General features: G+C 51.0%; 1 protein-coding gene across 1 annotated transcript in view; it reads left to right on the plus strand.

Annotated features, from left to right (window-relative positions):
* ssbp2b (single stranded DNA binding protein 2b) overlaps positions 1-17,583 on the plus strand; it is an 88,461-nt gene that overhangs the window by 41,485 nt on the left and 29,393 nt on the right. The gene's annotated exons all lie outside the window — the stretch shown is intronic.

The following is a 17,583-nucleotide window of genomic DNA, read 5'->3' on the forward strand; positions in this document are numbered from 1 at the left end:
GCAGGGCCGTTTGGTGAGCTTCTGAGTGCCGTTGCCTTGGTTGTGGTTTCAGCACTGTGGCCTGGGACCTGTGAAGACTGTGGCTGAAACACTAGTTTTCGTACAGCACACAGTTTTCCACTAGCTGCTCTGCGTAGGCTGTGGCTAAACTGACTGGGTCAGTTCTAGCATGTTTCTTTGCAAACAGCTCCCTCAGTTTCGGTAATTGAATCACTTAATTAATTTACATAATTCCTGTGGATTAATATCATGTTTTACTTGTTGTAATCCCTTAATGCTTGCAGTATTACAAAAAATGGCATTCGTGATACATCGCCAGACTGTGTGCACGGTCTATTGTCTGTAAGTCCAGTTTCTGTGTCTAGTCCTACTCCTCGAAACTCATTAACATGGAAATTCTAGGGGCCTGAAGGTGCAGCTGATTGGCTCCAAGGTCAAGGTGTTTCAAGTTGTTGTCCAATCAGTTGCTCCTGCTCTGACATTATTTGCTCTCCAGGCCCCGTGCAGTAGGATCCAGGCTGTTAGTGAGTGTCTGCTTCTCTCTCCAGTCATAAAGCCACGCTTCTGTCCTAGTCCAGGTGTCTTCAGCATCTGTATCATGTACTCAACTGGGTTTCCCGTTAAAATGTCAGAAGAACCACAAATCTGTCAAATTGGCACAGCACACGGCGAACGGTACGACCGCTTCCTGTTCTCAGACCGTGGTTCCGCCCTGCGCTCCACACCCCTCCACTCAGCCCCCTTTAGCCAGCCGGCCGTCCCGTCCCTTAGCTTCCCCGGCCCGCCGTCTCAGACCCCGTCTCAGACCCACCGTCTCAGACCCCGTCTCAGACCCCGTCTCAGACCCCGTCTCAGACCCCGTCTCAGACCCACCGTCTCAGACCCGTCCTCAGACCCCGTCTCAGACCCCGCCTCTCAGACCCCGTCTCAGACCCGTCTCAGACCCCGTCACCTCTCAGACCCCCGTCTCAGACCCCGTCTCAGACCCCGTCTCAGACCCGCCATCTCAGACCCCGTCTCAGACCCCGTCTCAGACCCCGTCTCAGACCCCGTCTCAGACCCCGTCTCAGACCCCGTCTCAGACCCCGTCTCAGACCCCGTCTCAGACCCACCGTCTCAGACCCTGTCTCAGACCCCATCTCAGACCCGTCTCAGACCCTGTCTCAGACCCTGTCTCAGACCCCGTCTCAGACCCCGTCTCAGACCCCGTCTCAGACCCCGTCTCAGACCCCGTCTCAGACCCACCGTCTCAGACCCGTCTCAGACCCCGTCTCAGACCCCGTCTCAGACCCGTCCACCGTTCAGACCCCGTCTCAGACCCACCGTCTCAGACCCTGTCTCAGACCTCGTCTCAGACCCCGTCTCAGACCCCGTCTCAGACCCCGTCTCAGACCCGCCATCTCAGACCCCGTCTCAGACCCCGTTTCAGACCCCGTCTCAGACCCCGTTTCAGACGCACCTCAGCGCTCCTGTTAAAAGAGCCGCGAGGGCGCTGTGACATGAGCTCAGATTCGGTAAACCCCAGCGGAGGTCCCCCCCCCCCCCCCCCCCTTCACTGGCATCCGCCCACCCAACCAATCGGACGTAGAGCAGCATGACTAGTAGATCACAGTGCCACCAGACCACCTGAAAACACAACATGATTCTATACGTGTGATTGATTTTTTAAAATTGAATTTCGGAGAGAACATCCAAATAAGGTAGACAGTCAAGCATTTTTTGATTAAAAATAAATAATTAAGTAATAATAAAATATGATTATTATTATTAGTACTTTTTTGTTGCTGCTGCTGGTCCTTTTAACTACTCTTAGCATTAAATCAGCAAATCATATTGATATTAATTATAACCATGTGATAAAAAAAGTGTTTTACACATGCACAAATAAAATATTTGAAGGCCGTTTTATAAAATCTATACCCTGGTGCGTCATGCCTCAGTTTAATTGGGTAGAGCTGAATTATTTCACTGTGATGATTCACCTAGCTGGGAGAGGCAGGCCGTGGTTACTGTGTGTGCGTGTGCGCGTGTCTGTGTGTGTGTGTGTGTGTGTGTGTGTGCGTGTGCGCGCTGCCCAGTTATTATCTGTGACGTGAGTCCGCCGGGCTGCGGTGTGTTTCAGAACCACACAGAGAGGGTTGTTGATTTCTCACTCTTGCATGCACACACACGCCCGCACGCACGCACGCACACACACACATGCGCACAGACCTCAGGGATGAGTGATACATAGCATTGCACAAGCACATCTTTGTAGAATAAAAAAGATTTGATGACTGATGGGGCATCGCCTTGGTTACCAGCAGTGGCAGTCTTCATAATCTGGAGATCGCTATGGAGATGTTGGCATGGCCGCAGTCACGTGCTGTGTCACCTGAATGTATGATTGATCTGGGGTTGCCATGTGCTGGGACTCCCCCTGCCAGGTTAAGCACTCGACGGGCCCTGTGCTCGCCTCGTCTGTCACCTGCTGTCTGTCGCCAGGTCTTTAGAGCGCGCTCGTTCACCACTGGCCTGCCCTCCGCTTCAGTTTACAGTCAGCCAACGAGGGGTGTGACTGTCCGTAAGAGGCAGCCTTTCACACTGACAGACCTGTGTGTGAAGCCTGAGTCGAGCAGGGCGCTCGTGTTTAGGGCTTCATCGCTGTATGTGAACAGAATTGCGTGTGCGCGTCTTTGTGTTTGCGATAGTGCATGTGCGTTTGTGCCTGTGTGAGTGTGTGTATGAGTCTGTGTGTGTGTGGGTGCGTGTGTATGTATATGTGTATGTGTGTGTGAGTATGTATGTATGTGTGTGTGTGTGTGAGTATGTGTGTGTGTGTGTGTGCATGTGTGTGTATGTGTATGTGTGTGTGTGTGTGTGTGTGCGTGCATGTCCGTAAGTATATGAGTGTGTGGGTGTGTGTGCGCGTGTTCGCATGTGGGTGTGGGTGTGGGTGTGAGTGTGTGTGAGCGACCTGCCTGCTGTGGTGAAACTGAAGGCAGTACAGAGGGTTTGCTGGGCCCCTGCTGTACCATCTGGCTGTAGCACAGAGACTGGGGGAGGGGAGGCGGGGGGTGAGGAGAGGGGGGGTGAGGGCGGGGTGAGGGCGGGGTGACTCTCAGCAGGGCTGGGTCCCTTTTGAGGTCCAACTGAAACACTTCCCCCTCCTCCCCAAATAACATGTCCTCGTGTGACCTGTGAACGTGCCCTCTACCTCACCTCACGCACACACACACACACACACACACACATGCGGGCATGCACGCACGCACACACACACACACACAAGCACACATGCATGCATGCACACACACACACACACACACACACACATACATGCACACATACAAGGTTTTACCTGGCTCGAAAATCAGGCAAAGGTGGTAGCTCAACCAAAATCTAGCCACAGTTCCTAGTGCAAATGTGTTGCCTGAAACTGAGTTATATTGGAGATATTCAGAGGAATCCATCCCACCCCACTTTTAGGAGTTAGACTCTGTCGCTTTTGAAGGAGAAAAAGATTTGCTTGGATATTTGTGTTGGCTTATATTCAAATGACCCCGATTTTGGCTTCCCATTTAATAATTATACCCTAGCAACTATTCGCACGATAACATCGCAATGTGAATCGCACCTGATTTAGAAACTGGACATTTAGAATTACTGCACTTTTGGTGAATAGAATTTGAATTCCCCACAGTCTGTCGTATTATGACTGTCCCTATTTTACTCCTCTTTATCACTACGAACCATTTCTAGAAAGAATTAATACCACAGGTTCTTCCTGTTTGCTCTGCCTTTGAAACAATATATAAAATGTATTTTTTATGGTCAATTATGAAAAGTAATATCAACAAAACATGGACTCACTATATTCATGACGTTTCAAAAATTATTTTTATTTTCCAAAATAGTAGAACTTACATTTTGGCTGTAGCAGCATTAAGTTGTTTAACTTGACAGGCAGGGAAATACGAGAATAAAACGACGTCTCATTGGACAGAGGCCTCTGTTCTCTGTCCAATGAGACGCGTGCGTCTCTGTGAGGTCACTGACTGTCAGCGATGCAACGACCTTAAAACCAATGTGGTGAAGAGAAGTGGGAGGAGTCAGGTTCTCCATGCAGGGGCAGCACTCGCCACCATCTTTCCCGTGCAGTTACATCATCATTCTTATCGTCGTTCGTCTGTTTTATAGACATTGAGCCGTTTTATTTTTGGTGTGGCATTACTTCCATTGTAGTAAAGCTCTATACGTGTGTCCCCGATGGGCTCTGTTGTGTGCGGGAGGTGGGCTGGCAGTCGCTGGATGCCGGTGCTTTTTAAGGTGGGTGTCTTTCAGCCAGGGCCTCCTTAAGGAAAGCACCGAGCCCGAAACAAACAGCTTTCTGGTGAGACGGCAAACGCAGGGGCCTGCACTCAGGTCACTCAGGTCAGTATAAATCCTGTGGAACTTCGCAGAGGAGCGGAGGAGTCTGCCCGGGTGTCCTGGGCTAATTCCAACCAATCCGGTCGTCTGATCAACCCGACTGCCTCCGACTGGCTGCCCAATCCCTCGCGTTCCCCGCCCACTCTAATTCCCCCAGGCATCGCTGAGATCTCGGTTAACCTGCCCTTTGAAAAGGAAAGCCTGCTGAGACCGAATCCACAGACCCAGAGCATGATGGGAAGGAGGGGGGCCGGTCCTGAGGCTGGGTCAGATGGGCGCAGGCTGGGTCAGTACTCAGGCGCGGTCCGACCCAGTTCTGTACACATGGTGCTCACGCAGGAAACGTGACTCACTTTTCAGCCTTCTGTGAGTGCCTGAACACAGACAGAGACACACACCGCGCACGCACGCACACACACACACACACATGCACACACACAGCACACACAAACGCACACACACACACACACACACACACACACACACACACACGTGCACACACTGCACACACACACACACACACACACACTGCACACACTGCACACACACACACACACACACACACACTGCACACACACACACACACACTCTGTGCAGTCGACAGCAGTGCTCTCCAGTAATGGGCTGTGCTCTGTTCCTGTGCACCTTCCTCAGGAGGGGGAGGGGGGGTTTAGTAAATAAAAGCTGGTGAAAAGGACGATGCGCAGCAGTTTATGAAGTTGCTGTGTAGGGGGGTTTGCGTCCGGCCCTAATGTGGTGTGCATTGATTTGGGAGGCGGGGGGGGCAGAGGGGTTGGGGGGTAAAGTATCTTCATCATTGTGGTAAATATGGGTAAGAACCTCATTCCATCCTGGCGGAATGCTGCAGACCTCCTGAGAGACTGTGAGGCGCTGGAGCCGTTTCCACGGCAACAAATGTCTTTTTTCCTCTCTCTCTCTCTCTCTCTCCCCCTCTCACCATCTCTCTCTTTCTCTCACTGTCTCTCTCTCCCTCTTCCTGTTTTAACTCTCTCTCCCTCTCACAATCTTTTTTTTTCTCACTGTCTCTTTCCCTCTCCCTGTCTTTAAGTCTCTCTCCCTCTCTCTCTCCCTCTCACATTCTCTTTCTCCCTCTCCCAGTCTCCCTCTCTTTCGCTCTTTCTTTCTCTCTCATCTCTCTCACCCTCTCCCTCTGCCTCTTGCTGTCTCCCTCTCTCTCTCACTCTGTCCCTCTCTCTCTCGTCTCTCCCTCTCTCTTTTTCTCACTCTGTCCCTCTCTCTCTCTCTCTCGCACTCTCTCTCTCCTTCCCTCTCCTCCTCCGGTGGGGGGTGCGTGGCGAGGCCCCCGATTGTGATTGGCGGGGGCCGAGCTGTTGAATATGCAGGGCTCTGGCCCCCCTCTCTTTAATCCCAAACGAGGCACTGCACCCCTGCAACAAGGGAGAGGCTGCCAGCCACATGCCCGTCTAAAAATGGGCATGTCGTTCAAAAAAAAAAAAAAAACTTGTGTTGACTGGCCAAGGTGCTCTGTGGGTGTGTGTGGGTAAAGATCTCCATTCTGTGTGTTATTAATATTGGTATTGCTGAGGAATATTAATATTTTCTCGAAGGGAGTGATATGTATAAATGTCTAATGCATGGGACTTATATTTGGCACACTCAAAGAAGGTATGTGCTGAAATGCTATTCCTTTGCAGACACATGCTCCCATTTATCCTTGGTGAATTCAGCAGTATGTATCACTGTCCTATAATAATAATAATAATCATAATAATCATAATAATAATAATCACACATATTATTATTATTATTATTATATAACAGTGACACACATTGTTGTTGTTGTTGCTGTTGTTTTTTTATTTTTATTTATTTTTTATTTTAATTATTTTAAATGACACTATTGTGGAACAAAAAAATATTATAAATAACTGATAAATTGTTCTCTTTCAATACAGTTAACAATGAAAGCCTTGGAAATAAGGATAATGAAATATGTCATTCCAATAATGCTTGTAAAATGGAAATTGAGAGAGGGGGACACAGATGGGGACAGGGCTTGGATGAGGGAGCGCTTGCTCACCCTCTCAGTCCTGCCGAAAATCCAAACAAACAGCTCTTTTTTTTTAACGATGGACCCCATCGCAGCCCCAACTTCTGCTGTAAATATTTACTCTGGCCATCTCCTCGTCCCGCCCCCCCTTCTGTCACATTATACAAGCCCGAGACTTTACAGAGGACTGTCGGAGCTGCTGTCTGTCTGTCCGTCTGCCAGTCAGTCAGTCAGTCAGTCTGTCTGTCTGTTGGTGCAGGCCTGGGCTCTCTGTTTTGACCCTGTGTTCTGTTGCGTGTCCTGAAAAGTCCTCTTTGTATCACTTCTGTCAGCGTACCCACAGCCAGGCTGACCGCAGGCGTCAGCATCGTTATGGTAACGCGGCTCTGTGAGAGAGCTTGGTTGTGTAGTGGTATGGGCACTGGACACTCTGCATGTGAACAAAGCGATCGCTTTACGAATGTGTCTTCAAGTTGAGTGGCCACATTCAAAGCATGTGAACTGCCAGTACTATGACTTACCTTGTGTAAGGATATCTTCTCAGAAAATAAGCATAAATAATAATAATAATAATAATAATAATAATAATAATGATAATGATAAAAATAAAATATATTATCACCCCAGCTCTGTAGCATCAAGGCCATGTGACAAGCCTGGCTGCTCAGTGAAAGTGGGAGGGGTTTAGCATTGTGATTCCCTGGAGTTTAAAGTGCTGGAGTTTAAGGATGGATTGACCAGAGGGGGTGAGGCTGCTAGTATTACCCCCCCCCCCCTCCCTGTATGAGGTGAAGTGGCCCCTGTAATTAGGGAGAGGTGGAAGGCGTGTGGTCCCTTTAAATGGCACAGAGGGCTGATGGGTAATTTACCGTGCGATTATTGTTTAACCCGCACGCCTGTATCCAGCCAGAGCTTGAAATTGCCCTTAAGTTTTGTGCAAAGAAAACTTCAAAATGTATATAAAAATGAGCTTCTGGAAGAGTGCCTGGAGTGGCTCTTACTTTAGATATCTCCCTTCTGTGTGTGTGTGTGTGTGTGTGTGTGTGTGTGTGTGTGTGTGTGTGTGTGTCCGACGCTCAGTATGTCAGCATAACTGTCTGAACGGCCATGCATCACGTCTTTAAATGTCTTTCATTAGCATCTCTGTAGCGAAAGGGAAACTCTGTTAGTCAATACGTCCATCTTCATGGTGTATTGTATTGCACTGCACCTGACCTCCCCGTCTACACAAAACACAGACGGTGATCCGGGGAAACGATACGTGTTTGCGTTGCTCTTTCACCGCGAGCTGAGTGAGCAGCGCTGCTTGGGCACTGACGGGGAAGAGCCACGCGGTCCTGCGGCCAGTGAAGGCAGTGTGTAGACTGAGATCCTCTCCGCAGAATCATCAGCCATTTGACTGTGCGCTTGACCAGGTGACCGAGTTCACGGACCATGGGGAATTTGGGGTGGGGTTGGGGGAGGGCAGATTCACAGTTGATGGCGTCCTCCTGCTGTTGCCGGAGAGGACGCCCGAGCAGCCTTTGTGCTGTGGAGTCTCACGCCGTTCCTCGGGGGGAGAGAAGAAAGGCGTCTCCAAACGTCTGTGCAGATAAGGAGCGGCGGGCGGAGACGCTTGCAGCTGGATACGCGCCCTCCTTTCTGTCTCTGAGAAAGATTTCTCTCCCGGGAATGGCAAGGGTGGGGGGGGGGGGGGTGAGCAGTTGGTCCTCCATTAGCCCCCGTGGACATCTGAACCTTTCCCCTTGTGTCTGAGGACTGGGGGGGGGGGGAGGGGGGGGGGAGGGGGCCTGCCGTTTAGAGGATTGCTGTGGGGATCGCACCGTTATCTATCACCGTCCCCCAAACGGTTCCCCGGGTCACGCGAGGTGTTTCTGTGATCTTCAACCACGGCTGAGCGGGGGCTCGTCCCACCGGGGATGGGGGGTGGGGGGGCGGTTGGCACAGTGGGACATCCCAGGAGGGCGGGGAGGGCGGGGGTGGGGCAGAGCGGGACGTCCCAGGAGGGCGGGGAGGGCGGGAGGGCGGGGGGCAGAGCGGGACATGGGCATGGGCATGTCCCGCTCTGCCCCCCGCCCTCCTGGGACGCCCCGCTCAGCCTGGGCGTGTCCGTTCAGCCCTTGCGTTCTCACTCTTGTCAGCACGGCAGGCCTGTCCTTTTCTGGCTCCATTGATATCTGTGGCAGGGCTTCTCCTGGCTCACAGTAGGGCTCAGGTGGGGACTGGGCGTGACAGCGACTCTGGTCAGTCCAGCTTCACTGCCACCTTTGCATTGTCCCTCTATATTTAGCAATATTTAGAATGGAGGGTTCTGTTCTTCAAGAGACCGCCACAATACATTGAGATGTAGACGCATGGCAAAAATGAAAAACAATTAAAATTTGTTGAAGGGTTACATTTTGTAAGTGCCAGAATTGGGGGGAAGCATAGCCTATACTGAAGGGCTAGCACAGTGTAAGGGGTCGTTCTACAGGAATATTGGTATTTGGAATTGCAATATGTCTTTAAATGCATTTCATTTTGTCACTCAAAACTGAGGGTACAATATTAACCTTTAACTTAATGAATCCACACTAATTCCACCTTAATATATTAAAATTGTTTTATACAGTCCCTCAAATAATTCCTGCTCCATCCTTTTTGACACTGGTGTAACTTGTACCTTGTAGCAACAGAATTGTATTTCTTGGTTCAGTTTGTACATACAGGTAAAATCAGAATGCACTTAATTGCATACTGGATTATTGAATAATTTGGAAATTTGTAGAGAATTTCCAAATTACAAACCATTTCCCATTCATTACATTATGAAGTGATTGCATATTAGCATAAACCATTTTCACATATTTTGGAATTGTGTCCATATACACACTTTGCATAATAAATACTACCGATGACACAATAAACCACCTTATAAAGACACAAAACCACCAAAATGTACGAGGGTAGTTGGTTTTTGTTGAGAATCACGGGTGTCGCACTCTTCGTCTACTGCCTGATTCTTTTACGCAATTAGGTAGATTCTACTGAATTTAGTTTAGTGTGTCCACAGTTGCAGATTAACTTGAAAGCAGTCAAAACTTAAAAAGATAGAAATACGGCATCATTCATGATCAAATTGTTCCAATAAATGCTCGGATCATTTACATGATCGCCCAAGGCAATTCAGTGCAGGAAACGCCGTGTCTGACACACATACAATGTTATGTCACAAACTTCCAATGGCACTCCACAAGAATATGAAGTGTCTGAATTTGTGTACAAGGCGTGTTCTTGCAACATTCACTGAATTATTTTTGGTAAACATACAAAGGCTAGCTCAAGTTCAGGGCTGTATTCCTCAAAAATCTCTTTTTTGTTTTTTCTTGATGGGTTTATATTTTTTGAATATTATTTTCTTTTTTTTTTGTTTTTGTTTCACAATGGGTTCAGCCATATCAAAATTTAGTTAAAGGGGTGTGATACTTTGATGTTGATGTTGAGCAGAAATAATTCCTTCCCCCACCCCCACACACACACACACATTTTTTGAGAGCTTCCTCTGACCGGTCAGACTGCAGGCTTCATTCAGGAAGTGGCCTAATGGCATTGGGGGAGGGCGGAGGGGGCGGAGCTGGGGGGTTTATTAACTTCCTGAGTGGTGTCATTTGAATTTCCTGCTGTAACTATGGCCTTGGAACCAGAGAAAAGTAAAAACCGCCTGTTCTCCTCCGGTCCCTCTCTCCTGGAGTGGCTATCGATCGACAACTGCCCCCCCCCCGCCCCCCCGCTGAGCTCTGTCGCCATTCTTTTTTACTCAGAAGTCCTTTGAATTAATTTTTTTAGGTTACAAGGTTTTTCTTTTAACTTTATTTAAACGTAAGGCTATGTTGCTAAATGCTGCTTGAAGCTAAATGCTTTAGCAGTGCCTACTAAAGCAGCAAGCTGAGCAGTACAGGAAAGAGAGGAGTCTGAATGGCAAAGAACGTCTAAACACACCCAATGCATGCCATTTCATTTGTTGTGCCTTATTGTTGTTGTGGATTTTCTGAAAGCATACAGTATTTGCCAAAAGGTATGAGCTAAAGTTTGTGGATTGTAAGCTTACAATTGATTTGTTATTGAAATTCTTTTTTAAAGCAGCTTATCCTTGAAACTTACCATTGGTGAGTTTTAATATAAATTTAATATAAAACCTAACTAACACAGCCGCGTGTTTTTTGCCAGACGTTTGCGTCGCAGCCTAGCCCAAGCGCGGCTTGTGATTCAGTCTGCGTTTTCCTGAGGTTTTTTTTTTTTTACGTTTCTCTTTTCTAATGAGAGTGGAGAATAATTCCAGCTCCGCGGCTCTCCCGGGGCTGCGGCTCTTCCGCGAGGAGCGCGGCGCGGCGGTAACCTTGAGAGAAAACGGAGCGAGATTAGCATGCGCGCGGCGTCCGCGGCGCCAAGATAAACCCGAGGTTCTGATTAGAGACGGCGACGAGCCGAACGCCGGGAAGCCGAGTAAACAGGAAACGGGCGAACGAGCGCGCTCCCGGAGTCCGGCGGCGGAGGAGAACGAGCCGCCAAAGCGCGACCGCGTTTATTTATTTATTTTTATCGCTCGGACCTAATTTGCGAGACGCGCTGCGACGATGACCTAATTTGCCGCCTGGTTATGAGCGGAAATGCCTATTATACTCCACTCTGAGTGGTGATTACACTCCTGGCTTTGGAAGGGGACCGAACGGCCCGATGGCGGGCCCCTGGCCTCGCCGCGTCGTTAAAAGGTTGTCTCGTTTGTTGTTAGCACCTGCCGGCGCGTTGCGCGATGAAGCCGTTAAGTGGAAATACGAAGCGTAGCTCTGCGGCGTCGGGCTGCAGCCAATCAGGGGAGAACGCGGGCTGTCCTTCTCTGACCCCAGATCAGCCGGCTCCTGGAGGCGGTCCTCTGCGGAGGGGCGGAGACCCTGCGTGTCCTGGGGGTCTCCGACAGTTAGGGTTAGGGTTAGGGTTAGGGTTTTAATCGCCTCGTTCGTCTCGGACCCCCACCCCCCTTTCCTCTCTCGTTCTGCCCTCTCGCCCTCCCTGCCTCTCTGTCGCTCTTCGTCTTTCTCTCTCTTCCTGTCTCTCCCTCTGTCTCTCGCCTCTTTCATGCTCTGTCGCTCTTTGTCTTTTTCTCTTGTCTCTCTTCCCCTTATCTTCCTGTCTCTCTCCCTCTCTCTCTCTCTCTCTCTCTCTCTGTCTCTCTCTCCCTCCCTCTCCCTCTCCCTCTCTCAGTGACACTGTGAAAGTGTTGTGGTGTCAGTGCACTATGACGTTCTGCCTCCTCTAATTCATTACATTATTCAGTCCTACTCAAAACCTTACCTCTCCCCTCGGCCTGGCTGAGGGGCCCAGCAATGGCGCTGATATCCCAACCCCACGAAGGGAGTTTCATCAGTCTGTGGGACGGATGAGCGCGTGATCAGCGGACAGTGAGGGCCTGCTCTTCAGCGCGGCTGGGGTGGCGTCCCAGCACCTCGTCCCACTCCGGCCAGACCCGCACCTCAGCGCCACGCAGCTGCGTCGCCTGATCTCGCCGTCTTTAATACGGCCGCACCGAAACTATCCGGCGTCAGTCCGCTCGATTTCCCAGAGTGCACTGTGAGCAGACGGAGCCGCACGCAGGGCCGGCGCTCAAACCCAGCCGGCCCCCCGGGCCCCCCGCCCGTGACCTCAGCCCCGGGAAGGCAGCGCCGTTAAGAATTCAGGAAACAAACCTGTTTTCCAAAAGGTGCTTTCGTTTGGGAGAAGCCGCGCTCCTCGGGTTTGAAGTCTAACGGGGGTCCGTTAACACCGTACGCACTCTGGTTTTTGTTATTTTCGTGTTGGGCGCTAGGGGGCGTTTTTATGTTTGGAGCTGCGTGATTGGTCCGGGGTGTGGGGGGTCACAGAGCCAGGTCGGCGTGGCGGCGGCGGCTGGTACAGTACGCGCCCGACTGGCTTCCTGGCGAAACGCAGCGCTAGCCTCAGAAAACGCGCGCCTGCGCTCCCTCCTCCCGCTGGCTCTCTCAGCGAGCCGCCACGCCCACGTTATAGGGATCTTCACCACGGAAACGCGCCGGGACTGCTTTAAAAAAAAACAAAAAAAAGAAACAGCGTGCGCGTTAGTCCAGACTGAAAGGGACAGTACGCTAAAGTGAAATTTCCACTGCGTGACCCTGCAGCCCCGGTAACAAGCGCCAAAGATCTGTCTCTCATCCACGTCTGCGGAAACGCTCGCGCCTCTGATTCGCCGCTCTCGGCATATCCCAGAGTCCTAATTGCCGAGCTGTAGAATTTATCATCTGGGCTATTAAGCGCTGTTCAGAGCAAGTCTCTCTTAAATTGTAATAGACTGATTGTCTGCCATTCTTGTGTTCTTGTGCTCATTTGTGGGAACACGGCGCTATTATGTGCCTTGAGCATGCACAGAACTGCAGTTGTGCTAATCGCTGTTATCTCGGTGATTGCTCAGTGGTTGATGCTGTTCTTTTTATAGCTAGGAGTTGCTCTGTTGTGAGGAGGCAGGGGAATTGAATGTTGTTTGTCTGTTAACTCATGGATGTTTGAAATCTCGCTCGGTCAGCAGCCATGTTGGCCCAGTCACACACACAATCACACACACTCACACATGGACACACACACTCACACACGCACACAATCACACACACTTACACATGGACACACACACTCACACACACACACACACACACACTCACACACACTCTTTCCTCTAGCGGGTAGTCAGGAGGCTGTGGCAGGAGCTCAGCAGGCCTATAGGCTGGCAGGAGGGGAGAGGGAGGGAATCAGGGAGCTGGTGGGCGAGCCTGTACAGCAGAGGAAGAAATAACAGAAATCTCAGATCATCTGACTATCACAGTCTCCACTGAGAGTAACACATTCTTCATGTTTCCAGGCAAAAGAAGCTGTGTGTCTTTAAAAAAAGGTGTTTACTATTTAATGGCTGAAACTACTTCGCTGGCCTTTTTACCCACGTGTGTGTGTGTGTGTGTGTGTGTGTGTGTGCACGTGTATGTGTGTGTGCACGTGTGGTGCATGTGTGTTTGAATGTCAGTATATATTTACCCATGTTTGTGTTAGAGAGTATATGTGTGTACATTTGTGTATAGGGTGAGTTTGTGTTGTGTGGTTCTGTGTAGGGGAGTGTTCGTGTGCATGTACGTGTATGCGTGTGTGTGGTTGTGTGTAGGGGAGTGTTTGTGTGCGTGCATGTGTGTGTGTGGTTGTGTGTAGGGGAGTGTGCGTGTGCGTGTATGTGTGTGTGGTTGTGTGTAGGGGAGTGTGCGTGTGCGTGTATGTGTGTGTGTGCTCGTGCATCTGCGTTTGTGTGCAGAATAAGCACATTGAAGGCTGCTTCCAGTGGCCTCAGCCTAAATTAGGAAGCGCATTAAGGTGTGCGCATGCTGATGGTGAGGTGGGAGTGTGGAAAGGTACCTAAGCACATGCAGACCGGTGTGCTCTGGCATCCTACCCAGTGAGAAAGAGGAAGCCATAAAACAGCAGGGGGTGATGAGAGAGGAGAGAGAGAGAGCGAGAGAGAGCGATGGGGAGCGCTTCACAGCTACCACGGCCCCCGCTTTCAAAAGTGCACTCCCCACCTAAACAGAGACGCAGGCGAATTTCAGAGCATGCCTATATTGAGCAAAGGAGGGAGGGAGGAGGTGGAGGAGGTGGAGGAGGGAGAGAGAGAGAGAGCAAGATTAAGAGAGAGGGGGAGGTAAGAGAGAGCGAGGGGGGGAGAGAGAGGGAGAGCGAGAGGGAGTGGGAGAGACAGGGAGGGAGTGAGAGAGAGACAGAGAGAGAGAGACAGGGAGCAAAGAAGGGAGAGAGACACAGAGAGAGGGGGAGAGGGTGAGAGAGTGAGAGAGGGAGAGCGGCAGGAGGGAGAGACAGGGAGAGAGGGAGGGGGGAGAGGGAGAGCCAGGGAGAGAGAGAGGGAGGGGGGAGAGGGAGAGACAGGGAGGGAGGAGAGGGAGAGGCAGAGAGGGAGGGAGGAGAGGTAGAGGGAGAGAGGGAGGGAGAGAAGGAGAGAGGGAGAGGGGTGGTGTTGGCGCAGGGTGCTGAGATTGCGGCTGGGATTGGAAGCAGAGCTCGGGCAGCGGAGCGGAGCGGTGGGGGTCCCCGGGGAGGAGCAGCCTGGGGGGGGCTGGTGCGGGGGGAGGTTTGGGGGTGTGTGTGTGTGTGCGCTGTCGTCCCTCACCCGCGCGGTCACTCCTGAGGAGCAGCGCGAGCAGCAGCAGAAGACCTGCAGGATGATTGGTTTTCAAACAGCCAGGCGCTGGGGCTCAGCTCACAGAAACAGCCTTACTGTGGGGACTGAGATGTGACTGCAGAGAGAGGGAGGGAGGGAGAGGAGAGAGGACAGAGAGAGAGAGAGAGAGAGAGAGAGAGAGAGAGAGAGAGAGAGAGAGGGCACGCTCTTCTGTGCACTTCTGTATTACAAATACAGCCACAAAGTTATATATACACGCATACTGTATGGCACAGGCACACACAGTGTATGTGTTTCCTGGGTCATGTTATTTGCCCCTGGAGGACTGCAGTATGCTCTTTGACCCCAGATCGGAGGTGAGGCGTTGTGGTAGGTGGCGGCTTTGAAGCCGGGCGCAGCGCAGCAGCGGGTGACGCCGCGGCAGGAAGGGCGGCGGCGCCCAGTGGCTCGCTGCGGTCGTGTCGTTCCCCCACGCCCCCCCTGGCATCCTCCCCGCCCCCTCCGCTCTCCCCCGTCTCCCACGCCAAAACACAGGCCGTTTATAGCCGCCGTGTGCGTCCTCGTTTCCGCTCGCCCCAGACGGTGCCCATTGTTTCGGAGGGTGAGAGGAGGGGGGGGCGGGGCACGGTTGGCACAATGCAGCGGGAAGTTTACCCGAAAGCGGCAAAGCCCATCGGAGCGTCGGAAAAACAAAATGCGCGAGGAGGGGAGGGGGCGGGATTAGGGGGTAAGAGGGGAGGAGTCGAGGCCGTGGTGGGGGAGGGGTCAGGGGGAGTGGGTGGGGCAGTGAGAGGGGGAGGGTTTGGCTGCGGGGCCTGTGAGCTCATGAGGTCGCTGTGACTGAACTGCGCTGTACAGTGTAACACAGCAGCTGCTATAGGTACAGTCCATCTGCTTCCCCTAGGCCTGTTTACCACAGGCTAGCTCTCTGTCCCTGTAGGATTGCATCAGGTCCTCTCTGTTTCTCACACACACACACACACACACACACACACTCCCTCGCTCTCTGTTTCTCCCTCCCTCTTTCTCCATCCCTGTCCTTCTCTCCAACCCAACCCCCCCCCCACCCCTCCGAGGATGACTGCTCACTCACTAGTGGCATAGCCAGGGCTTCAAACTCAGCAACCCTCTCCCCCCTCTTAGCTATATCCCTGCAGCTCGCTGCACTAGAATAGAAACAGGGCCTATGAGCCGTCAGGGTGGGGTGGGGCGGGGGACGGGGGGGTGTAGCGGAGAGGAAAGAGGATGTGCAGGATGTCGTAGTCTGGCTCCAGCTACACACCTTTTCCACTGCAGAGCCAGAGCCAGGCTGGTTGCCATCCACGTTTACCTCACCGGTTTCTACGGCGATGGCGGCGGACAGAACGCTATCGAGCAGCTCGTCTCCTGCCTACGGGCCGCTCGTAAACGCCGCCGGTGAGCCGGCACGGGTCAGGACCATAAAAAAAGACCACGGGACTCCGACCGCAACCTTGACCAGGGGAGCCAGGCTGGTTCCTGGTCCACTCGACTTCAGTCTTTAACGGCCGTTATGTGTGGATTTTTTAGATGTGGTTCAAAAACATATTTGGAATTCTTCTTTAGATTCTCAGTTTCAAAGCGCGTAATTTATTTGTAGAGCACCTTTTAAGCAGTCGAAAGTGCTTTGGGGTGGAATTACAAAACATAAATAATAAAACTAATTTTGTTCTGAGCATTGGTGAAAGCCTGTGTGCCTTTTTTTTAAATTCCTAGTGATCTGTTGGAATTTTACAGGTGTAAACGTATTTCAGAATAAACAGTTTGACCCAGGCAGGGTGGATTAAGTGGTTGGTCCTGACCAGGACGTGCAGCTTTGTGGTGTGAAGTGGCTCGTTGGGAGATGGCGGGTTGGACGTGGCTGGATCAGACCCCCAGCTCACTCTGGAGCTCCCAGTGGAGCTGTACCTGCTCTCGTTAGCGGGTGTGGGGGTGGAGGAGCGGACGGGGCAGGCCGTTGGCTCTCTGAAGCCCTCAGCTCTGCTAATCCATGACTTATTTAATGTCTCTCCTCGTTAATCCACCATTTTCTGTTTTTTTTTTTGTTTTCTCTCCTTCCATTCTTTGCTTCTCGCCGTCTCCCTTCCTTCCTTCCTCCGCCCCATCCCTCTCGTCTTTCATCGGCTAATTATTTCGAGTTCAGAGGACCAGTGGTCTCCGTTTCTGTCCTTCTGCCTCTTTGGTGTGTGATTGCTCATTTTCTTCTCTGACGATGTTCTTGTGTGTGACTTTTTAAAATTTGCGTGTGTACAGTTTTGTGCTGGATGACTGACTTGTTATTTTTTCCCCTGTGGCTGATTGCTTTTTTTTATTTGTGCAAGGGCTGTTTTTTATGTGACTTTTTATTTTTGCTGGTGCTGTTTTGTCCTGGGTGACTGGCTGTTTTTTATTTGTGTGTTTTTGCTGTGTGACTGACTTTTTTGTTTGTGTGGGTGCTGTTTAGTACTGTGTGACTGACTGTATCTTTTCATTTATGTGGATGTTTTTTGCAGTGTGGCTGACTGTTTATTCGTATGGCTGTAGTTTTGTGCTGTGTGGCTGACTGTTTATTTGTATGGCTGTAGTTTTGTGCTGTGTGGCTGACTGTTTATTCGTATGGCTGTAGTTTTGTGCTGTGTGGCTGACTGTTTATCTGTATGGCTGTAGTTTTGTGCTGTGTGGCTGACTGTTTATCTGTATGGCTGTAGTTTTGTGCTGTGTGGCTGACTGTTTATCCGTATGGCTGTAGTTTTGTGCTGTGTGGCTGACTGTTTATTCGTATGGCTGTAGTTTTGTGCTGTGTGGCTGACTGTTTATCTGTATGGCTGTAGTTTTGTGCTGTGTGGCTGACTGTTTATCTGTATGGCTGTAGTTTTGTGCTGTGTGTCTGACTGTTTATCTGTATGGCTGTAGTTTTGTGCTGTGTGTC

This window comes from Anguilla rostrata, chromosome 14 (assembly GCF_018555375.3).
Source record: "Anguilla rostrata isolate EN2019 chromosome 14, ASM1855537v3, whole genome shotgun sequence".
NCBI lineage: Eukaryota > Metazoa > Chordata > Actinopteri > Anguilliformes > Anguillidae > Anguilla > Anguilla rostrata.